Genomic DNA, 26,364 nt, shown 5'->3' with positions numbered 1-26,364 from the left:
GTGTTGCACTCGTCAATAAACTCAAAAGCCAGCATTGGAACAACATCCGTCCTCTCACGGCAGGCCCACACTCTCACTCAGGTAAACAAAAACAATGACGCAGTACTTCCGGATGCAATGCGGTCTCTTTTATTTACTTTTCTCCTTCCGGTTCTTTCAGGTTAGCTCCACCTATTACTCCTCCCTCTCATGTGATCGATTCGCGGACGCAAACACGAATAATAATGTAAAAATATGGTGGCGGAAAGTTTCTGCACTGCCACAAACTCATAGAAGACATATAAGCCATATCTGAACAGTAGAAGCAAAGAAAAAGGAAACAGTTTCTCCCTTTCTTCTTTTTCCTTAATTTCCTTAAATCTTTCCCCGCCATTGACGAGTTATCTTGTCAATTAAGAGAAAGCGTTTGCATAAAAAACGTGTTCCTGATGAGGTTTTATGTTAATCTGTAGTATCGTGAGTATCCACTCTGTGTATGTTTTGATAATCATAGTGGCCGTTTCTCAATGTCAAGGATACTTCCTTGGCAGGACTAGTCCTTACAAGTCACTTCCTTCAGAGGCTAGACGAGGCTCCTCTTAAGCATTCGGAGAACACGTAAATGGAACAGGCTAGCAAGTGCACGTCATTGTGTCAATGAAATTATGTTCTTTCGTCCCTGCGCGCATAGGACGGTGGGTGATTTCAGCTCGCGAAGAGTGCGAAGGATATGTGCATCCTTTCCTTTATATGGGATATTTCTCGAACGAAGGACTCAGTCCTTGGTTGTAATTCCAAGGATCCTCGACGTTGAAACAGTCCTACGATGGATGTCGATGACGTAGCATCCTTGAAATTCTGGCTTCCGAGGATCCTTCCTTGGCATTGAGAAACAGCTTGTGAATCTCATCTCTAAAAAAAGTCCTTCACAAAAATTAAATCATTAATAAACTAATAATAATAATTATTAAAAAACTATTAATATTATTTAAGAAAAATACCCATATTTAAGAGTTTATAAACAGAGAAAAAAATATAGATAGGATAACTTTGTATCTGTTTTGTTTGTTTGTTAATTGTTTGTTTGAAAGCAAAGGGTCTGTTCTTTCATTTGATATATTTATATGTTTATATTTTTTTAAAGAAAATTTTGTGAAACTTTTGTGAAAATCACAAAAAATTCTGTTGGGCAACTTTTCAAAAAAAATGGCTCGCAGTGGGGAATGAGTTAATATGACAAACCTCTGTGCAGAATTACTAGGAAAAACATCAGCGTGCTTTATTGAAACTATTTGCCCAAGCCAATATTTATATGTAGTTAGCGATTATAACGTTACCTAGCTAACACTCATTATGTTAAAGTTAAGTTTAAATATCATTGGTAACTTGATTGTAAACCGTAGTGCAATAATTAGTTTTAAGAACAACATTTGTCTACACATATTCTTACAAGTACAATTTGGTCTGTATTATTTGCATTCCCCTCAAAATTGGGTAATCTTGAGCAGTTGAGTTGTGCTGGAGCAGTAGTTAGAGAAGACCACAACACTAACCCCTCGTTCAGACAGACAGCAACGTTATCGCTGTGTGTCGCCCGTCTCTTTCAATGAGGCGTTTCTAAATCTGCTTATCATAAACAAATGAGCACCATCCATGCCAGTAACTGACGAGGGAAGGATGACGTGAACTCCACTGCTTCGTTCTCATTGGTAGTCGCTCCCGAAATACGCTCTACATTTGCATAAAGTAAAACTTTTCTTAACTTTCTTGCATCGCGCTAGACACGCCCATATGGTCGCCAATGGTCACTTTCGCTCGTGTCGCCGGAAGTCGCCCGGTTTCCATTGAAATGAATGAGATCGTGTCGCTCTGCTACTGCTGGTCACTGGCTGTCTGAATGGGGTGGAACTTTCAAAAAAATCTGTTCTTAGCTCCAGGCCAAATCATGCCGCTCCTCTTACATATTCTGCTCAAAAGACTACATGCTGTATGAGTTCAGGTTATCATAAAAGATTGATAAAGATTTAGAAGAAATATTTCAGTATTTTATTTTATTTTAGATTGACAGCCCCTGGCCACTGTGATCTGTGTTGTTGAGACTGTATTGTTGCACAGATGTTGTTGGCAGTTCGTGTTGTTTTGAGGCTGCTGCTTCATTGCACTGTGGCCGCCCTGAGCTCCCTCTTTCTCTCTCTCTCTCTCTCTGCAACACCGGTGTATGTTCACGCTTGATGTTTATCCTCAATCTGTGTATGGGAGCTGTGGGTCACTGCTGTTTGTTTCATCCAACAGGAACATCTTGTCTGGACATTTTTATATTTCCCCTCCTCCTGTTTGGTTTGATTTGCACATGTGACTTGAGCTACAGTGTTATAGTACCGCACTGTGTGTCTAGTAACAGGAATAGTGTGCGAGATGTTTTCATTAGATATACTTAAATGTTTAATAATAATTGATAATGATTATTATTTTTATTGCCTTTATTAGTAGAACTACCTCCAGTATGGTGGCACTTGGTGTCAGTGTGAATATGAATACATAACAGCAATGAGATGTTTATATAATGCAAAAAGAATACATTTCTGTTGGAAGTTTAATATTAAATCATTATTTTTTTTATAAATCTATTTTAAACCAAGAACACAAAATAGTTACAAGTAGTACAGAGTACACAACAAATTGCTCATTGAAACCCATTACAATTGCAGAATTTAATCCCCATGCAGCCATTTAAGCCTTAAAGCAAGCATTTTAGGTTACAGTGTTTCAGAATGATGAAGTATTTTGGAAGTGTGTACTAATATCCTCCTGATGGTGCCATTTTCTCAGGTTTGGCTTTTATTTCTGCTTTTGCAATATTTTTTAGCACTGCAGACCAATTAAATGAAACACGCAGCTAGATGTACTTTATCCGAGTGTTTTTCTTTTACTTCACCAAATTCTGAAGCATAATATCATACTTTTAAATGCATTTCATAATTTAAATGGAATACATTTCATTTAATACTTAAAGGGATACTTTGGTCTATAATGAAAATTACCCTATGATTTACTAACCCTTAAGCCATCTGAGATGACCATCTTATTTCAGACGAACAAAATCGAATCACATTGGCTGCCAACGAAAGCTAGTTATTATCATTTATAACATTTTATGGAAAAGAAGAAATGATGTGGATTACGTCTGTGAAGGACGGATGCACATTTGGGCTTCAAAGTCAGAAGTTTACTACGGTTATAAATTTTTCAATATAATTTTGATTGTTTTCAACTGAAAGAAGATGGTCATGGCTTCACTTTCAAAAATAAAGGTACAAAAGTTATAACTGGGACAGTACCCTTTCAAAAAGGTACGCCTTTGTACCCAAAGAGTGCATATTAGAACTTCAAAGGTACATACAGTAACGGCAGTTCAAAGATACATATTTGTACCTATATGGTACATATTAGGACCTTTTCTAAAGGGTACTGCCCCAGTGAAAGCTTTGTACCTTTAAAGTGTTTAGGTTGAGTAAATCATGGGGTAATTTTCATTTCCCCTGGACTAAAGCTTAACTATTTAATAAATTTAGTACTTAATTACTTTCACAGTAAAAATGTGCTTTCTAAAAGTTATACTCAATTAAACTCAATAACTTTTCTTAATGTTGATAAGTACTATATTTTCAATGTACTGAAATTGTAAAGATAAAAAACAACAACTTGTAGTACAGTACATGCACAGGAATATTGTGAAGCAAAAGTTTGCCAAATAAAAATTCTGATAAAGTACAGATAAAATACTTATGCCTCTGATAAAAAAACAAAAGTGTCATTATGTAAACAAACCAGCATTAAAGGGTTTTACAAACTCTTAAATTATGCTTAATAGTTTTGGTTAATATGACAGACTTACATAAATTGTGCTCTCCACCATTTATGTGACGACAATAAATATAAATGTTGTTGCACAAATTAAACAATGAATGAATGAATATGAATATGAATGAATATAAGTTACTATTTTTTTGGAAAACATGATGTGCCTAGCACATGAAGTTTTAATTCCTAAACACACATACTGACCAACAAATAAAGTATAAATTGAATCGCTTCAGATTAAAGCATCTTCAAAATGTGTTAATGTAAGTCAGTTTATGTCAAATGTAAAGCAGCTCTGAACAAAACTATGTAGCATCATGTGCAGGATGATTCTGTTTTATTTTGAAATATCACAAATGATCTCAGACCTCAGATTTTATTGCAGACTTTTCAGACCATTTTAATATTTCTGTACCATGTCATAGCTGTCTGCTCTGTAAGCTTTGACTGGCTGGAATCAGCAGGCTATTTTTAGCACTATGCCCATGACAATAGACAGAAAGTCAGTGGCCATGTTTCCATCACCATGGTTTTATGCGCATTTTTAAGTATCGCATCAAAAACCAGTGATGAAAACGCCAAAATTCAAATAAAATAAAAACTTAATGCGCAAAAACGTTTTTTACGCTCGCTTAAGAGTGAATGTGAATAATATGAGATGGAAATGCATTTGCCGAATAAATTCTGACGTAGCAAAAATTAAACGCACAGGACTGACGGCTAGCTGTTTACGCTGATATAAGCTGTGTCCCAATTCAAAGGCTGTGACCTCTTAAGGATGTGACTTCAGAAGGCAAGCACTCTGTCTTTGAAGGGTGCAGCCTCCGAAGTCCACAAAGAAGACTGAAATGAGACGGTCTAGCCTTCGGGGATCCATAATGTGCGTCACCTGCTGTATGCGCCCACCGGACACGTTTCTGACTTATTAAAATAAATATGGAATCAGAAAATATTAATTCTATTTTACAAAATATGACACGTTGATGTAGATTAAACTATTCAACAGTATATCAAATTAATCAACCTTAGAAAAATACGCAACACAAACAAAATAATATTAACACAAAACATAACTTATAATACTAAAGCAGTGACAAAAAAACTTTTTTCTGCTAAATACACACTTTTATTTAATAAAGGTTTTAATAGTTTATTTTAAAATATCCAGCCAGTACATTCAGCCGTTACAGTGGCGCAATGAATCTTGGGATAGCCTCAGCTGGGAAGGATCCATTTGTTCTATTCTTAGCAGCATGAAGAAATAAGGACGCATTTTGAGGCTTCATTTTAAGCATGCTTCGAAATGGGACGGCTTTACTAGCCTTCAGTCACGCTGCAGTGACGCAATCGTTCTTAGAATACAGCATTAGAAGGTTGCCGCCTTCGAACTGGGACACAGCTGTTGTCTTTACCAACCTTGTTTTGTTTACTGTTGGTTACTAGGTTACTTAAACCACCGTTATTCGCTCAAACCTAATTCACATTTGTTAGCTTTACTTTATTTGTGAATTTTTTAAAAGATTCGCTTCATGTTTGGATGAAAACCCAGCTACTGCCACAGTGCTTTAATCCAGGCAGCATTTGCTGATGATACGCTCAGTGACTGAACCATTAATCAATCATTTTGTCAATCTACCAGAGATGTCATATTAGATCTGACCGCCCAAAGATTAATATATAACCCCAAATATTTACTAGTATTTGTTAGATAAAGGTTTCCTGTGGGATGTCATTAACCCACTAAGTCAATTTTGTATTTAGGATTAAATGTACACACATTGGTTTCACATGTCTCCTGACTAGCTGTAATTTGCATCGCGATGAAACCCGCAGTCACGTGAGCCGTGGACTAATGATCACCTTAACTACCGACAGCCAGTGTGCTGCTATTTTTCATGTAGCTTTGCCTGTTTGAAGTTAGTAGAGTCAGCAAAGTCAATAATAAAAAAAATATAAGTACAAACATGATGTGCTGATCACTACTAGTCTGACTAACACCAGACCAGTCTCATAGAGAATGAGACGTGGTCTGGGAACCATATGCTCATTTTCTCGTATTTAAGGCGTGGTTTACGCATGCCCAGAGCCATTTATAGGGCGCTACGAATATCTATCAAATGCTCATAGTCAATCGTTTCAATTATAGCAGATGACATATGTAGAGCACCATATATTCAAACGTAAACGACTTTTATCGGTTTGTGTGCACACAGCTGAAAGCTATGCAACTGAACCGGTAGTTGTATATTGATATTGAAAAGCAAACACATTTTAGTGGCACCGTGACAACCACAGTACAGGCATAATGACAATATGATATTAATAAATACCACTTACCATTTATAAGTTAATTGGACTTCGTCGACGACGATGCCTAGCAGGTTGGTCCTATAAAACTCTGTGGCTATCATGTCTTGCCATATATAAACATCCTTCTTGGATATGAAATTGTTTAAATTGTTTTAAATAAACTTTCGTTAAACTATTCAGAACACTGTCTAAGGCTGCATTAACAAAACAAATAACAAAACGTTGTCCTCATCATCTTGCTGCCCCCTCCCCGTTCTGTGATTGGTTCCCTATTTCAAGGGCAAAAAAGGGCCATAGTTGCACTGCTAGACTTGCAGCGTGAATAAATGAAACCCAGGCTAGATCACTACAGTAAATATGCTCAAAATACAAATCACTTTATTCCACAAACCTATTGTTTTGCTTTAAAGGTCATGTTCTTTCTGATCCCATTTTTTAAACCCTAGTTAGTGTGTAGTGTTGCTATAATAGCATAAATAATACCTGTAAAATGATAAAGCTCAAAGTTCACTGTCAGGCAATATATTTTCTTTAACAGAATTCCCCTTTCAAGGACTACAGCGAACGGCCGGTTTCCTCTACTTCCTGCTTTAATGACGTCAGTAGAACCGTTTTTTTGACTAAACTCCACCCACAGAAATACGTCAGTCGCCTGCTATGCTAACGGCAAGCTAAGCTGCTATTGAAATTACAACACACTAAACAAACTACACAATCAGAACTCGTTACGTTTTTCATTGAAAACACTGGTATACAGATAAGTAAATTGTGTGAAAAATACCACATTTTACAGTGTTATATTGCGCACTGTAAACACAATCAAAGCTTCGAAAACACAGAAAGAATGGGACCTTTAAAAAAGACATAATGAAGACACTTAGGATGGCATTAACTCTTTCCCTGCCATTGATGAGTTATCTCGTCAATCTGCAATACCGCTATTATCTTCGGCAACTTATAAAAACCGGAAGTAAACTAGGGCGAACAGCTGTATGTCCATGTATGTTTTAAAGATCGCTCTGCATCTGATCTCTATCAAAAGTCCTTCACAAAAATGGAATTATCTCAGCTTTTTGCTCAAAATTTGGTGTTTTTGATGAAACTTACACATATTTGAGAGGTGATAAAAACAGAACACATGAAGGTAGGATGAAACTGATTTTTTTGTTTGAAAGCAGAGGGTCTGTTCTTTTATTTCATATATTCACGTATGTTTATATATTTAAAAAGGAGCATTTTCTGGAAGGCATTAAACATTTGTGAAAATCATGAAAAATGCTGGTGGGGAAAGAGTTAAAGTGAAATATGAGGTCATTTTTATTTTCAGTGAACTCTTCATTTAATAGAAGACTAAACATGCATTTTAAAAAACTAACAATAAGTTCTCTGAAATCTACACATTAATTTCCCAGTAGTGTTTGATTCTGGAATTTCCCAATCTTCCCGCTAGAGGTCCAGGCAATTGGCCATCTGTTTCCATAGTTACAAGCACAGAGTGGTGACATTGACATCCATTGCTTGAGACTGCACCCAAGCCACAAAGGCAAAGTTGTTTTCAAGGTGCTGGAAAAGTTGTTGAGCACATCCTGTGGAGCATGCAGATTATGAAATTGTCTACATCTGGCATGCTTCCTGCTGTTGGTCCGGATGATCTATTACCAGGGATTACAGCTGTATAATGGCCAGTCTTTAAGCGTCTTAATGATGCTTTAGGGAGAGAAGTAGGTCTGTAGTCTACAGTGTGTGACCAACATTGGCACCGGAGCATTGCCAAATGTCCATCAGATCTTTCTCAGGCAGTAAGATCAAAACGCTCACATCTGGCTCCCTAAAATGGTTGGCCTATTCAATGGAAGTAAAAGAAAAGTGAGAGGGATGGCAATAATTTGGCCTGAGCTCAAAAAATAAAATAAAAAGGTAGTATATGTGAAGGACAAATGCTCTCCTAGGTAGCACATTGGGAAAGGCTGGGGTTTGAGTCACATCTGCTAAAGAACCGATTCCTCTCATTAGCAGTGTCCCTTATTCCCTACGTTTCTCCTCATTAGCTGCTGGTGAACGGTCTCTTTAAACCTAGTAATGATGTTCATTCAACTCAAGATCTCATACACAAGACTCTTTGCAGTACTGTGTAATACCAAATGGGTTTCAGACCAAACTAGGGATGCTCCGATCAATGCCGATCTCCACTAATAATACGTGGCCGATCACTATTCTGAATCAGACAGCTGATCTTATTACAGCTATTTCATGTACTACGGCTTTTGATCAGTAAGTCCTTATCGATCTAAAATCACTGTTAGTTTGAGTCATTTATAACATGCATTTGAAAAAGTAACACCCGTCAAACATAATTATTAAACATATTCTTTATTATCATGAAAATACCTGAAAAGGTTTGAAGAACAGCCATATATATAATATAAATATATCCTTCAGCCATTTCATGGAGCTGCGTGTCATCACAGCTGCCTGTGTATTGTTCTTCATCTACAGCGCATTTTGAGTTTCTGCACGAGAGCGCCTCCTGGCTTTTGGATATAGCGGCATTTCACCGTAATTCATTGAGAAACATAGCAAGCATTATCGGCCGATCGATCGGAGCATTCCTATACCAAACATTTAGTGTCCGTACACCCCAAACTAAACTTCTTAATTATGCAATATTGCTGGTGTAGCCGTATCTGAATTTGTAAGTGGAGCAATGTTGCTACAAGGAAGGCTTTTATGAACTGGCATTCGGTGAAATACTTATTTTGCATTTGTCAGCAGCAAGACATTGGCCATCATTTAAGCATTTGACAAGTGGAGACATTAGTTAGAAAGTGTCTAGTACCCATTCATGACATTCGAAGATTACAGACTCGCAGACTATTTAAAATCAGCTTCTGTCAACCCACAGGGAATTCATGTTTAACACATTTATCTCTTACTTTAAACTTGCCTGACCCTGGGGAAATCTTACCACCAAAGATGGCAGAGTTTCAACAGTTCCAAGAACTCCTGTTGTTTTTATATGATCGCTCACAAATACTTTTTGATGAAAAAGTCTAGCTTTTTCACCTTGCTGATCTAAGCCATCATTTATACCCGGTTGTGTTGTGTTATTCTTTGTTATTACTCTCCCTCTTAGATTTAGTCTTGGATTTGACACTACTGATTTAAAGCTGAGCCTACAGACATATTGTTTTGACCTGAACACAAATGTTGGCTGTGGCTATTTCTCAACAGACAAAGGCAATTGTAGAAGATGGCAAGAAAGGCTTGCACCTATGTCTATAACGGAAGGGTAAATCGGAATCATGATGTGGTGAGGAGCTTGCATCTATCTCATTTCCAGGTACCAAAATACATCTGATGGAAAATGCTTTTTTGAAAGCACAAAGAACAGTAAACTTTCATTAATTCATCATCATTTGTGTTCAAGGTCCTCTTAAGAAAGATATCTTAAGGTAATGTAAAATTCTGTTCGTCAGTAGCGTTTAAATGAAATAAGAAATGACTTCCACTGTTGTCCTTGGAAAGAAAATTATTTCTCACATCCCATCAAATACAAGCTTTATTTACAGTGTAAGAATGACAGCACACGAGACATTAAAGTTTATCCTTCATCAGCCAAGTCTGACGAGCCGAATAAAAGCAACTGATGCAGAACCTTCAATTCCTCATATTTCTGTCAATTTAAAAAACACAGTCATGTTAACGCTATTAGCCGGTGAAAATGCAAACGGCTCTGCAAGTATTGCCCTGGCAACAACTCGGCTCAATCTGAAGGCTGACAGGGGAATGTTTTCATTCACAGGGAGAGTTGGGTAAGCTGTTTGGTATTCAGACACATGCTCGCTGTGAATGTCTCCTGTTTTGTGTTTGTCCCTCACGTTCTCATCTCTTCTGCTCTCATTAGCCTTCAAACTCACCCTCTTGATTTTACTCTCGGATTTCTTGTTAACCCAAAATCTAAACCTGGCCCTTTCAACTTTCTTATCCTACATCCCTTATTTTCAACGATTCGGGCGTTCATGTAATTCCTAAAGACCAATATCCAGCTCCACTTCTAACGTTTTGGGCTTACAGTATGTTAATTACGCTATTGGTTATGTAAGTGATAATGTACAGGCAGCAGGTTGTTATCGCAGAAATAAACCCCGACAGTGTGATCAGAACCCAGCTCAAAGGGTCTTGCATTACACTGAAGGGGCTTATTTTGCGATAACAACCTGCTGCCTGTACATTATCCAGCTTATTACACAGCTATTTACATCATAAGTAAGTTAAGAAGCATAAAATATTGATGTGAAATATTTTATTTGCTCATATTTAACAAATGCAGACCTTCCGCAGGAAAAACCTGTTTACTTTTGGCTTTAAGGTAAGATGTTCAAATGTCACGAACACACTACTTGGTTTAATCATTTGTAAATATAACCTCATATGTGTGTAATTGTGTGTAATTAAAAACTGTACCTGTCAAAATGATTGTCATCATCCACGTTACTGTGTGTTAATAGTTTTGTGCATAACATACCTTGGCATGTTGTGATTGGCCAATCAGAATCAAGCATTTTAAAGAGCCGTGTAATAATAGTAAACAGCAAATAAAATAAAATAAATAAAAAGAGAAGATATTTTGTACATTTCTGAGCATATATATTATATTATTGTTGGACGATCTGCTCCATTTTGAGATTGTCCTATCGTCAGTCTGTGAGATCATCGATACACGATAGTATCGGGGGGCAGGGCATTAGTTTACTCATTTATTTATTTGTTAACTTTTACATATTTATGACAAGTCACTTAAAGAGCACCTATTTTCTGATTCATGTTTTTACATTTTCTTTGGTGTGAAAGTATGTATTAGATGTTATCATCTCCAATGTTAATCTCTTTTCTTGGACTAAAACAAACACACGTTTTGTAAGCAACAGTTTACTTCCTGGGATTGGTGATGTAGACAAGACCGGCATTATTATAATTCCTCCCGCTTTAACTCACAGCCGGTAAGTTAACTCCTGTTAGCAACCGAATCTTTCAAATTTGGTAAGAAGTGTCACATTTCCTGCCGATGTCAGAGGTATTCAGACCAATCACAACATTCAGATTAGCTGACCATTCAGGGACACAGAGCAAAAATGTACATTATGTGTTTTTTAACCATAAACCATGTGAACAGATTGTATTATACCAAATACACAAAATAACATTGTTTTTAGCAATGACCTAGGTGCTCTTTAATTGGTGGACAAAAATAAATCAAGGGCAACACTATCATGACCGCAACCTTAAAACTGCCATTAATCGCATCATTAAGTCCAGGCACTCTTAAATTTCCTGCGTGCCAGGGAGTGGGAACAACAAACTCGCTGGTTTTAACCCTCTGCGCGCCTAACAACCTCTCTAGTGCAAATGTCAGAGCCGCACATATTACAAGTTCATGTGCTAGAATGAGTCCATGCCGCGTGGATTCAGGTTTGAGCAAAAGTCCTAGACACACGCATTGAGTCCACATGCGTGCGAGAAGAAATCTGCATGCATTACAAGCACTTTCGTACAGCCCACAAACCCTCTCATGTAAGGAAAAGCATGCAATGCGCATGTTAATGTGAAACTATGATGATAATAATAACCATTGCCATGAAAGCCCAATATTAGCAATATTTCTGACGATCATCTGTACACGATACTATCGTCTATCGTCACAACCCTAATATATATACCATTAGATTATTATATGACTAAACTTGACCTTCAGCATGATGGCGCAGGGTGGTGATGGCGCAGTGGATAAGACACACGCTTTGGTGTGAGAGACCCGGGTTCAAATCCACTGTGACATACCATTGTGTCCCTGAGCAAGACACTTAACCCCTAGTTGCTCCAGAGGCGACCTCTGACATATATAGCAACAATTGTAAGTCGCTTTGGATAAAAGTGTCAGCTAAATGACTAAGTAAGTAGTGGTCCTCCAGGACAGGTTTGAAAATCCCTGCAAAATTTGGACACGGAAATCTTCAAAGTTATGAAGCAGACAAATACACAAATTAAAACCTGCTTGTCTTTAATTAGATTTGTGTAGTTTGGTACTTATTAATGGTCATACCCAAGCGACTTCGTCTTTGTCGTGTAATTGTAATAAAATGCAGCCGACTAAAACATGATCAATCCTGACAGTGACGACATAAGACGTGTATCCGCCACAGTCACACAAGCATGAACTAAAGAATATACACCAATAATTTTCAGTATTGTCTGCTTTGTAACCTTGAAAGAAACAGGAAAAAAAACAAATGCCTCCAGTGCGTCTAGTGTATAGTACCAGGAGCAACATATATCAGATTATGCAGAAATGGAGACAGCGTTTTTGGAGGTGCGTTATTTCAATAAGCCTGTGTAGATTAAAATGTCCTGCCCTACCTTTATCTTCACCGAATACCTGAAATATGGCACATAATGGACGAAAAATGTGTCAAGATTGTTTCGTTTTGACCCTTTAAGGTCCAGTACAAATGGTCAACAGCAGTATTATAACTCCACTATCATGCACTGGTCTGGGTTTTTGCACTGCAGACTATGCTGGGTTATTTATTTGATTAACAACTCTTTTTTTATGAATCGACTCCTCTCCCAAGAGATTTTTAAAGAGCAGCCAGCATGATCCTCTGCTTCCTTTCAATGTTTCCTGCGGTAGTCTTTAATGTAAGTGCTCACCTGGGGAGATGCAGACAACCTCAGCGCATTTCTTGCATGTGTGATTAATTGTCCAGTTTATATGAGTTCTGTTAGTACAAACATAAGTGCAGGCAGGGAAACCCAGCACATACTGTAGTGATGTCAAAGCAGCATTTCCTATAGTCACATATGTCCAGAACGTCTCTCCTGAGATCTACACTTGCACACAGCCACATGTGGACGTGACTGACATGTAATCTCTCCAAAGACCCTCCTCTTTTCTCCTCTCCTGATTTATGCCAATAAATGAAGCATCTCTCTTCTGCGCCCTCCCTCCCTTTCTCTCTGTCTCTCTCTCTCTCTCTCTCCTGCATTCGCGCTCCATCCCTCTCTGCATCGCAGCCACACTCATCGGATCTCACAAAAGGAAGGGAAATGCATGCAAACCCCGCGAGGTGGAGAATACCGGGGAAAGTTACGTGCAGTAGCTGAGAGTGAGCGTGCACTGCGGGGATCTGTCAGAGATGTGAAAGGTCCCAACGTCTGCCCATCCCCCTGTCCGCTCACGAACACACCGGGGCCAGCTGCAATGACCTGGGTGAATGGGCAAGCGGTAAAAAGCGTCTGCAGGAGGCTCTCTGTGAACCCCCACCTGTGCGACGGTTTCGAGCTGCCCAAATAGGAGGGCACGACTGGTTAGACTGAAACCAGCTGATGCATACAAACGCTTTCTCAGATACAGGTAAGGTTCAAGCTGCCATCTACTTTACCATGTGTAACCTCAGATGGAATCTGATGGGTTTCTGGATTTTTGTTTGGCTCTCTTTTTTTAAGCAGCTGCACTGTTGTTTGATTGGCATGTTGGAGGGATGATGCTAAGTTTGAAAACATCCAGTAGTCAAAACTCGTGCCTTTGATTAAATGCCAATTTAAAAGGAACAAAATTTAAGAATTGAACGTGTCTGTATTTGATTGGAAAGGTGGTGTGAGATGAGCCATAGTCTTCTCATAATTTAAAGCTCATGGACCTTGTCGATAAACAGGAACTTTGCGTATACCAACCTAAGAATGTCAACCATATCATCTGGTGGCTTCACCATTCACCTTTGCCAGTCTTTCTGTTTGCAGGACAAGGATATTGAGTTTGCAAGCATTAATTGTGATATTGACTGAGTGCATGCTTCTTTTGCAGTTGACTGGGGGTTGGGATGAGGTTTGGGGATCTTTAAGCTGCAGGTTCAGCGCTGGTTGGAAATGCACACGTGTGTGTATTTTGTATCTCAGCTCCCTGCAGCCAGTCGGTGTTAATGAGCTAAATAACAGTATTTAGCGCATTAAGCGTACACACAAGTGTTTACATTTGCGTGTTCACCATGAAAAGCGATGGTGGATTTTTAAAGATGAATATCAGGCAGTCATCTGCAAATCTAAAGCTGGATGAATTGCTAGATTGTGTTGGCGATTAAGCTGTAGGGGAAATGTTAATGTCTGGTAAAGATTAATGGTGTGTTCAGCGAAGAGTGGAAATCTTGTTTGTTAAACATTGAGAATATATGAACGCAGGACTAAGTGATTCGAGTTTTATTTTGCACAATCATGCCCGCTGTATACTCAGCTCTCTTCAGTTCCTTGTTTACTTTCTCCAATGTCCAATGTAATCTAATATAAAATGATTAAACCATCATACGGCCTCTCGAGGACCTCACTGTTACAGTAAATAAGGTCCTGTTTCTTGTTAACGCAGTGGTTGGCCAACATTCAGATTGACGTAGCAATTGTATTGATCTGCATATTAAACATACACCCATTTACAGTTATACCACAAGACAAATAAAGTCTATAACAGTGACGTGCATTTCCAAGATTGAATCTGCTTATAGATGGTATATGCAGAGATGATTCGGGTCTGAAAAAATGAGCTGTCTGCCATTGTTAATGAAACATACATCATGCTGTTGAGTATGGTCATAACACCTGGGAATTTGCTGTGGGGTCGAGGTTTGGGTGGCTGGTTGATGCCGTAATACAGTACACAAGACTCTCAAGTCTCACACATTCGCTGTGAGACACACGCAACACCTCACACTGAAAATAAGCTATTCAACCTATACCTAAACAATGGATGAAGTGCAGACAGGGACCTTCTCTCTGCCCAGAGTTTATAGCCGTCTCTAGTTTTTAGGTGCACGCAGAGCTGCAAAAACCAACATGCACATAACATCAAAGTAAAGCAAGAAATATTTGTGAAATCATACAGAAAAGTTTGATTTCAAATAGCTCTTCTTTCATGTCATCCACCTGTCATGGATGTGTGGCTTGCATGCACAACGAGTGTGTTGGAAGAGCAAGATCTGAAGAATGCGGATAAAACCTTTTTTATTTCATCATTTTGATTTTACGATTGCTGGACTTGCCTTTGATCAAAGACAATGGGAGCTGATGTTGGGTTGGGTTACGAAAATTAACCATGTTTTTTGTGAAAAGTTTAGTAACTGTTTTCATTTTTGGTGTATTAATAACTATTAGCAAAACCATGGTTTTTCTACAGTAACTATGGTTTAACTACGGTTTTTAAAAACCAACGCTGGTTAAAAAACTGGTTATTTTGTGGTAACCATGGTTTTACTACGATAACCATGTTTTTTTGTTCTAACTGTAAACCATGGTTCATTTTCATGTGGTTAATTTTCGTAAGGGCATGAAATCAGAAGCTTAGTTTACCTGAATCAAAGGAAAGTACTAGAGGCTTCCTTAAATTAATGAAAGGACTAGATGAATCCTGCACTGTTCAGATGTCTTGTCTGGGGCCAGATTTCATTTTAAATTAGATACATTTTAATTTTTATATATACAAAACAATTTTTGTTTATTCAGTTGAATTTGTCTGTCTTTTATCAGACTTACCAATTGTTATAATTTCTATTTGTGCTGGTCATAAACAATGGGTAAAATTGAATTGCTAGCAAAATCTTGAGAGAACGTGAGGCCGATGGGCCACTGCTGCAAATACCTCCCCTAATCTCACTCCAAACTTTTGATCAAACTTGAGAGCCCTGACAGTTCACTATAATAGAGACAAAATGCATTTTTCTCAGTTGATGGGTATATAAACAAGGTTCTGTAGTTCAAAGGCCTTAGCAACACCGCAGGTCATGGGTCTGAATTCAAGGGAATGCACATATTCATTGTACTTAAATGTATGTTTAAATGCGCTGAACACTGTTTAAAGTCAGATGACTAATTTCTGATGGGCTCTAAACAGCATTAAAATAAAAACTGCATTTAAACAGGAGTGAAGAGGTTACTGTAGCACCAGTCATGTAAACATCATTAAGTCCTTACTCTGATTATTGGAAATGATGGCATCATTGGTGTACATGTATACATAGTCATTGTCATATGTTCTTACTGATGAAAGATCATGGGTGGCCTCGTGATTGCAGCCTGATTCTTGTTGTTTACATATTTAATGTACTTAACACAACAAACAATATATTTGCATTTGACCTTTATTTTATTCAGAAAATCTTACAGTGACAGTAATGTCTTAATTTGTGTCACAATTTATAAAATCATTAAAATCAGATTCCATACCTGTAGTGTTAATTACTACTCTGAGAATAACATCACAACATCTGGCTGAATGAAATAATCCCAAACCTTTAACTTGTTATGTTTTCAAAAATCCCACAATAAGCAAGGAACTGTAAATCAACTACTATAATGAAACACTAACAGATTATGAATCATTCGCACAAGTGGTGCAAATTTAGGTTTGTATGAGGTTGGCATTTTTAATATCTTCTTTTCAAACTTATTAAAGCTCCCGTTCTTTCTGTGTTTTTGAAGCTTTGATTGTGTTTAAAGTGCGCAATATAACATGTGTAGGGCCCTATAATTTCCGCGATCACGGAATCGCGGACGGAATCGCGGAATTGGCAGATTAACACGGAATCTAGTATTAACGCGAAATTTCGCTGAATTTTACATATATTGTGTGGGAGACGAACGTATGTCTGGGGGAAATGCAGACTGAGGGAGTAAATCTGGGCGACACACCCCCTCCCGTCGTTTCAGACCCCCTCCAAAACACTGAAACCATGTGGAAGCGGCTCTCCACGACTCTGCTTTCGTCAGCGAAAAAATTAAGAAATTGGACGCTAAGCATTTAGTTCTGAGCAGTTCTCACATGACTTTTATGTGACCGGAAAACTGTTATTTTGTAAGTTTTGTCAACATTCTGTTCACGGTGAGCGCAAAGATACATGCACTCTCTCATCCATGTCTGTCTCACTGTACCTCTCACGGTCACGCGCTCACGCATCTGTCCGAAGTGCGAACACAAATCCTCATGTATTTGTTCAGTTTTATGCATTTCAAGCGAGCTGAGGCAAACTAACTATCCCTCGCATTTAAAATATAATCATCTGCATCATGGCGCCGCTCTCTGTCTCTCTTTTGCTCGAACGTGCAAAGAGCTACGCGCGCTCATGCTGTCCTAAGTCAGATCAGTAATCCTGTGTATGTTTGTAAAGTTATATGCATTTCAAGCGATTGTGTATGAAATATGTATCGCGTTCCGCTGGATTGATGTGTTTAAGGCACTTCTGAAGGCACCACTGCGTTGACACCTTGTTGTAGCCTTCTGCAACAACACTAAACAATGCATTGAATTTAATTGAGTTGTGTGTGTGTGTGTGCGGGCGGGCGGGGGCGCGCGCGTGTGTATGCATGTGTATGTGCGTGTAAATGCATGTTTTACAGTAATTAAGTAATCGTTTTATCCAGTTTTTCCCCAAATCATTTACATTTACATTTTAATCATTAACATTAAAGGCACACTCTTTGTATGATTAAAATAACAGTAAATGGTAAAAAAAAAATAATTGCCAAAAATTAAAACGGAATTTGCAAAAATTAAAACGGAGAAAACGGAATTTGGGAAAAAATAAAACGGAATTTGGGAAAAAATAAAACGGATTTTATAGGGCCCTACATGTGCTCATGTTTCACGTGTAAAAAAACACATTATTTTTCACACAATTGACTTATCTGTAAACCGCTGTTTTCACTGTCCTCAAAACAGTCTGATGTCTTCCTTGTTCTATGAAGTCCCTCCTTCAGAAATACGTATCGAGTTCTGATTGTGTAGTTTGTTTAGTGCAGGGATTCCCAAAGTGTGGTACGCGCACCCCCAGGGGTACGTGAGCTGCCACCAGGGGGTGCGCGAGAGGAAAAATTTAATGGCGGCCTGTTTCTTTAAGTTGGATTTTTCCATACAATTAATAAATACAAAAATTAACAGTAAAAATGTCCTAATCGCTTTTATTTTAAATAAAAAACTATAATTTATTAGTTAAAAACATAGAAGACAGCTGTTGTCTTTTTCTTTGCACTGCTCTTCTGTTATGCACTGTAGCCCCCTATATGCATGTCAACTCGTTTTTATTCATTTCATATTATAAATATGCTGTACTGGCTGAAATCAGGGAAACTGTCAAGTGTGGGACGTCTTATGATAAAGTTGTTAGTCACGACGGAGGAGAGAGACTTTTTTTATGGCAAAAATAGAAATAATGAAATGTGACGAGACATGGGCGCGTCTAATGCACAGGATACACGAGCACTGTGTTTTCATGCATGGTAAAGAGACCGCCAATATAATAAAATACATAAATACTTACAAAGACACCATAGAGAACTTATTAAAAGCTTTCATTTAATTTTGTTTGAAACTTGAGCTGTTATAATCACAACATCTGCAAACTGTTATACACATTTTGTGCGGCTTTTGTGAATGTGTTTGATGGGTCTGCACGTGACGCACGCATCTTGAGGGAGAGCGCACTGGTAAACATGAGGAAAGCTCTCATATGTCATGTATTAGCTTACGGCAGTTTTTTACCATAGTAAACTCGAATGGTGTCTAAATATCACAGTGGCTAAACGCATACACGGTGCGCACATCATCTATGCTGAGCATGCTGCGTCTGGTCGTAGTTTCAGGTGGTGCAACAGGCATACATATTTTTCACAATGTCGGACGTAGCTAAGCCCGACGTAGGACTTTACACCCAACTTCTTAACGTCCGGCTGGTGCAACCGGCCCCTGGTTATTTGTGCATGATTAAACATGAGTCTTTATGGTGAGAAAATTTTTTATGCGTTTTTTTTAAAAGTGGGGATTGGGGGTGCCCCAACCCGGTTGGAATATGGAAGGGGGTGCGCAGGAAAAAAGTTTGGGAACCCATGGTTTAGTGTGTGGTGCTTCGATAGCAGCTTAGCTTGCTGTTAGCTTAGCTGGCGACTATTGTATTCCTGTGGGCGGAGTTTAGTCAAAAACACTTTTAGTGACGTCATTAGAGCAGGAAGTAGAGGACTGTAGTCCAAACCGGCCGTTCGCTGTAGGCTTTAAAAGGTGAATTCTGTTAAATATATCGCGTGGCAGTGAACTTTGAGCTTTATCATTTTACAGGTATTATTTATGCTATTATAGAAACATTACACACTAACTAGGGTATAAAAAATGGGATCAGGAAGAACGTGACCTTTAATATAGTTGTACTGCATTGCAGTATCAATTTAATGTGAGTACACTATAGTATTTGTGTTGTTATCACAACTTCAGCTAATTTTCAACAATCCCCAACACAAAACAACAGAAAAAATACAATATATAAAAAAGAAATAAAATGAAAAATGCATGTTGACTCAGCATGAAATAATGAGTTTTACTACACTTGTAGTAACTTGTATTAGCTGATATTTCTAAACTATTTTCTTTTATCTGTTATACAGCTAGTATGAAAATGTATTTTGAAGATTTGTTTTACAAAGTGAGAATTTGCACCCTATGTGTGTCTATGTGTTATTTTCTTTCTTTCCTTTTTTTAAGGAAGGAAAAGTATTCCGGTTGTTACCTTAAAGAGATAGGTCACTACAACATGAAAATGTCATTTCACACCTGAAGACTTTCGTTCAAAACACAAATTAAGGTTTTTTTACTTTCTAACCACCCCCATAGACAGCAACGCAACTCCCACATTCAAGGCTCAGAAAGGCAAAACATAATTAAAATAATCCTTGTGACTAGTGCTTCAACCTTTATTCAATGATGCGACGACAAGACTTTTTGTGTTTAAAAAAAAGAGCAATTTTATTCCACATTTACCATCTCTGTCTCTAACACACATTCACAAGAGCATCACGACACATGCACGTGACACAGGCAATGAAAGACAGACACAGGCTGGAAGACGAGATGACCACGGAAATGAGAAAGCATCCATTTGAGTATTGAAAAGCAACCTTCAAATTGCTAGTAGAGCAAATACAGATACAAAAATTATATCTTCTGTCATTTTCCATTCACCTCTATAAAAGTTTACCCAGCTATGATGACTTGCGCTGCTAAATATAAAAATTACAATTTCAGCAACTATAACTTTTCACTAAAAAGAGGAGACATACAGCATTTTATTCTTATTTTATCCATTTACTTTCCGCTTGTTTTTCTCTCTCTGTATTTAAAGACAAGATTGTAAAAAAATACGAAACTTTATGTTTTTTTTTTTTTACAAATACTTATAAAAAAAAACAAATGTTACTGCTAAAATATGTCAACACCAAAACAGTCATAGCTTATTCGGTATTGACAAAAAGTGTTTCAATATTTATTGACTGCTTAAGGTTTGACTAATTTGCCCTTATCTTAATGTGAGGACATTAATGATATGAACAGAATAAACTCACATCATTATTTTTTCATGTTAGATCTTTTTGTAAAAGATTGAAATAAAGTGTGTTTTGACAACCAAGTTTTATGAGATAGCGGTCCAGGGAGGGAAGACTATTTAATTTGTCCTCTTGGTCAGATGGTTGACACTGTAAAAATTCTTTAAAATCAGACTTGCCAAAAACGTACAAGTAGACTTTGAAGAACTCTTTTAATGAAAAGGTAATACATTTCACAGTTTTCTGTGCTTTGATACACTTCAAAGACATTTGGCATGACTGAAAATTCCTCAAATTGTCTCTTTAACAGAACTTAAACATTGTATTGGCCTATTGCATGCGTCTTAAATACATGGGACATTATAAATAGCAAAGAGTCAACAAATAGCATGCTATATCCTTTTTGACATGAAATGTAATTGGTATAAAACTTCAACTTGAGACACAACAGATTTACACTAGGGCAATGAGTCTCAGTAAAAGGGGTCTAGTGACGCCCCTGGTTGGCAGGCATTTCAAAATAGATGCAATTCACAATTCCCATACCATGCCCATTTAACTTTGAAGTGGTGTTTAGAAGTCTTCTTTTTCCAACAGGGTGCTGTCACATGCGGTTACACCAATCGACGAGTTGCCTAGTCAGCAAATGCACAGACAGTTGAACTCAAAGCCATCAATGGCTTTTTGTGTATTTTGAAATCAAAATTCATAGTTTGATGTCTAAATGCGAATTTGCTATTCAAAATGTGTAAAGGTTTGGCAGGTTTGTCAAATGAACATGTTACTTTAACTTAAAGTCACCATGAAATGGAAGTGGCGATTGCCTTTTTTTCCCATGGGGACGTATATCAGAATGAAACGGCTTCTGAAGTGAAATAAAGGCAGGGCTGGATATGAATTTGTCTGATTGGATCGTTTGAAGTTGGGTCGTGTTGCTAATTGCTAATTGCTGCGATCTTCTCCCGGACTCCGCCCACCTGCCATACCAAAAGAGAGAGAGGTTGTTTTGAGGAGGGGACGAGATATGAGTTTTTGATTAAAGATTATGAGGGCACATGAAAATAATGACGCACATATATAAGTCATTTGTAAAAAATACCACAATATTCCAAAACAAATTATAGTTTTTAATTAAAGTTAAGCAATTGTTTTTTATAAGTTATGTCAACTTGTTACAAGTAAAAAATAGTAGGTTGAATTGACTTGCATTTTATTTTACAGTGCGGGGTATAGCCAGGTACTGCATCAATCCAGTGTTTGGGTATTGACAAAATAAATGGGGGACGTCAAATTTCCTATATAAATACATTAAAAATATTAAAAGGTCATTTCATACACTTAATGACTTGACAAGGCAAATTAGGATGAGGTGTATTAAAAAAAATATGTAAAACATTTAGTTGTTTATTTTCTAAGTGATGTTTTGTTAGGGTTAGACTGGTGGACATATGCCACTCAATAAACCACTATAAAGATATGTAAAGTTATTACATAATTTTTATATCGCCTCTTATAGTAATGAACTTGTTGTAATGAATGCTGTAAATATGTAGCCTGGTCCAACCAGACTCTCGTACATTCATTTCATTTGTACAGAGAGTCTGGCCACGCTCCATTGCAAAAGTGTTACTTCCGTTAAGGAGGGTCCTCTGTGGAAGTTTAAAGCTATTGGATCTGCCCAGAGTCACTCAGAATCTGCCATAGGCAATCGCTAACGTGTGGTCGTCACGTATATCATGCGCCAAAACCGGCCGGAAACAACAAGTCTGAATGATCAGACCAACAAAACTTAACAGACATTGTTATTGCTCCGGCTTTAACTTCTGTATATTCGGCAGTTTTGCAACAATGGACCGAATAGCTTTTCTCACGTCTTTCTCTGCTGCCATTACTGAACTACAACTCAAACTGACGGATGACCTCAACGTCATCGTTCTTAAGCCGCCTTTCCACTGCACACGACACACGGAAACGTGAGTCGGAGTTCTCCCCCTAGTGGCAGCCGTAATGGAATTCAGTTTAATCGTATATGGGAGAGAAGCTCATTCCAGCGCAAGAGGCTTCATTCTATTATATTTACCTTGGTGTAATAAATATATGAATGCAAATGAATGAAACAATAAACAGCTACGCATATATGACAAAGATTGCCAATATTTTTTGGAGAGAACAAGACAAGATTAAAATAATAACATACACAAATTGAATTGATTATGTATGTATTATCTGTAATCAAAAGGTTTTTTAAGGATTCAAGTGTTACTAAGTAAAACAAAAAGGATTAATAATTTTCACCTCACACACGGTTTATGATTGGAATACAATAAAATACATCACTTCAGGTCGGCATATCGCATGCGGTTTAGTCGCACAAGTTCACATTTTTTAATGGATCTAACCATCAAAACGGATCCGATATTTACGCATCCGCAAATGGTCGGCAGCTCACGCAGCCCCTTTGAGAGTCTCCATAGGAAATGAATGACTTCCGGCTTATCGGCCGTCGTTTGTCGTGTACAGTGGAAAGGCGGCTTTAGCCACCCCCCTCTGTTCACTGATTGGACCTGCAGATTTTTGTAGGAGAAAACGAAACTCTACACAGCAGTTCCAGACGTAGTACTGAAGCGAAATGAAAATTCAGCGGAAGCACGTAGGAGGGCGGAGCCAGGCTAGTAAATATGTGTCCGTCTTTAAAAAAATAACATATATACATGGTGACAGCATTTTGCACCATGTGTGTAGAATAACTCTTATGTGTTTGTTCCAAAAACTGGAATGGGCATCAAATGAGAAATGTGATGTTTTGGAACCAGATGTGTACAGTCTATCTAACATTATAGAGGTTAACTGGAGCATGCTAACCAATCAAACCTTCAGTCATTTGGGAAGAATGGGAATGCTAATGTGCATCTCTCTGCATTCATGTACCAAAATACAAAATATGGTACACTGTCTGAAATGGCAGACATATATTTTCAAAGTGATTGAATGAAATTGTACTTTTTGTCTGTGTTTAATTGGACCTTTATCGACCTTTACAGTGCTGTGGTACACAAAACCTTCTGTAGAAATAACACCCACTCCTCTGAAGGTTCAATGATTTCAGCAGTTACACCACAGGATACAGTTTCTTTACATTATAAACATGTGTGTGATATGGTTTTGTTACTGTGATTTATTATTATCCCTCATGTGCTAGAATACTGAAATGAGATGAAATATATTAATTTTTTAAGTTGATGTTTACACTGATGTTTACAACATATACAGCAAATACTTAAAATTTTCTATTTTAACTTAACATTCTGGTTAATAAATCTCTGTGTCTGTGACAGCTCACTCGAACATTACATTTTTATATAATTTCTTGCTTATTTTAATGTAAAATCAAGGTAGCGATGTTCAAGTGGGTGTTAACTGAGTAATTAGTCCTTTCGGTTTTACCTGTCTGACTGATTCAGGCCAATTAGCAGACCTGGGCTGCTTTTTCAAAAGCATATTGATCTCGAACAGATTAATTAGTTGACGTTATGAATCCCAAATGCAAAAAAAATCTTTGGCAAGGAATATGTTTCAAAAATATTGTATAAATACATTTTGTAGAAGGTAAAGCTTACTAAATATACTTTTGAATTTGAAAATATATTTAGTTTTAATCTTCATATATTAACATATATTTATAAAGTGTATTTCAGGGGCAATGTATGTTTAAAATATAAACTTATAAGTATATTTTTGCAGTTGAAAATATATTTAATTTTAATCTTTTCAAACCTGTTTTGTTTACAGGTTTGTAACATACAAAGTTTTTCTTCCAATACAACGTGAATATAAATGCTTTAAAATAATTCTTATTTTTAAAATATATTTCAAACTATACAAAAAATGGGCACAAAATATATTAGTGAAAAATTATTTTTTTGTAAACCCATCTCAAAATACATTTTAGTACATATATTTTTTGTCCATTATTTGTATATTTTTAAATATATTTAAAATTATATTAAAAAAATATATTTTTTCTTTTTTGACGTATGGGCTAGGTAACGTCAACCAACATGATTCGAATTACAGATGCGCAAGAGAGTTACTATGTTTTCAGGAAACAGACGTAACTAACTAGTTAGTTTCTCCAATGATGGTAGTTAAGCAAAGAGTTAAATCGCTGAACGGGAAATGCACCCCTGCTGGAAGCTTTTTTAATCACATGATCAGATTGACAAGGTAATGAGCCAATCAGAGCAAAGCAGAAGTTCTGTCTTTCACAGTTATTCACTCAAAGCGTAATACAGTATTTGTTTTAATTAGAAAAAGCACTGTGTACACTACCCTGATTTTAGAGAGATGTGGGTCAAATCTCAGCCTAAAACCAACCAACCAACTGCTCAGACAGGGCATTTTGGAGACTTATTTATCAATAAAATTTTTGATGAAAATAATTTTCAATGTTTAAGTAAAACTGTAGTCAACAGGTCAATGATTTACAGCAGGTGGTTGTGGATCATTACAGTATGTAGCAAGCGTGCCGCACAAGCCCTGAAAAGTGAAGCCAAAATGTCTCGATCCCCCCCCCCCAGTATAGGTCATAATGCCCGCCTCCCCATGTTACTCAACGGGACTTGAGACCAACTAAAAAATGTTATTACACTTCAATTATCTTTTTTCCAAAGCTGGTTTCTGTCATTTACTGTAGTTTTTATCACGCTGATGTAAAATCAAATGTTTTAAAATAAGTTTGTTTTTAGTTAGTTATTTAATGATATAAAAACGGTGGTGTCACTTCATGATTTGACTGTGATATCGTGTGATATGCGCATTCTGCGAGAGCGAGGGGGGGTCTTGATTTCGCGGCTTTACTTCCTGCTCACTACTGCTCACGTCTGGTCCCGAAATTGCTACTGCGCAAACTCAAGACCCAAGATGTCAGCGCCGTATCGGGACACTGGCGGCTTCACTTTTCACCAATGGAAGAGAGCGAACGGGCGTCATCCATCTTTTTTTACAGTCTATGGTATGTACGTACTGTAGCAATAATGTAAGGCAGCATTTCAGACAAACTCCATTACTGGCATAGCAGAACCCCTGGCCATCACCACATCACAATCTATGCCTGCTCTTAACTACCTTTTTGTGATCTCCATTTAGTTCCCATGGAAACCTTTTGTAACTCATAGCAGAGAAGATGAAAACAAAGATACTGTGCAGTGATGGAGCTGTGGATGAGAATCCACCTACACACAGAACAGCTCTTACCACGGGCAAAGAGCGACCACTCAACGCCACACTGACACACCGACACTACAGCATCACAAACTCATACTGCTATAAATACAGCTCAAACTCATAATCATCATTCATATGCTATCATAAAGACCATAGTCATTCTAACCATATATCTAATACACAAAATCATTTACTGCCATACAGTCAATTACTCATAGTCCTAAGTTATGTCATATTTCTGAATTAAAATGTAAATTCCATTTCCAGTTAAAATAACATGAAATGACAAAATTTCTTTATATAGACAGTTTCATCATACACACGTGCGGTGACGCGATTAAACTAATGTAATCTACAGTACTTGTTGTTTAAATTGGTTGTTATCAGAAATAAACTACTCCAAAATTACTTAGTTGTTATTGATTCTTTGCGGAGTTTAGCTGAAGTTATGTTTGTCCCACGAAAGCCGTTTGTTTATGATGTTACTGCTGATACAGTCTATAGAAAAACATATTTCCTATAAATATTTGGTTACACTTTATTTTAAGGTGTCACTGTTACATTGTAATTACATATTTAAGTACTAAG

The 26,364-nt window shown here is 37.4% G+C and overlaps 1 protein-coding gene across 2 annotated transcripts in view; it reads left to right on the top strand.

The window, feature by feature from the left end:
- Nucleotides 1-13,186: 13,186 nt before the first annotated feature.
- The window catches only part of frmpd3 (FERM and PDZ domain containing 3), a 193,763-nt gene continuing 180,585 nt past the window's right edge, over nucleotides 13,187-26,364 (top strand). For both annotated transcript variants that reach the window (XM_055178404.2, XM_055178399.2), the window contains exon 1: nucleotides 13,187-13,561. The gene's annotated coding sequence lies outside the window, so the exon portion shown is untranslated. The remainder of the gene's footprint in view (nucleotides 13,562-26,364) is intronic.

Source organism: Misgurnus anguillicaudatus, chromosome 16 (genome assembly GCF_027580225.2).
Source record: "Misgurnus anguillicaudatus chromosome 16, ASM2758022v2, whole genome shotgun sequence".
In the NCBI taxonomy this organism is placed as follows: Eukaryota; Metazoa; Chordata; class Actinopteri; order Cypriniformes; family Cobitidae; genus Misgurnus; species Misgurnus anguillicaudatus.
The sequence above is the reverse complement of the archived record's forward strand: the minus strand, read 5'-3'. Positions and strand labels throughout refer to the sequence as shown.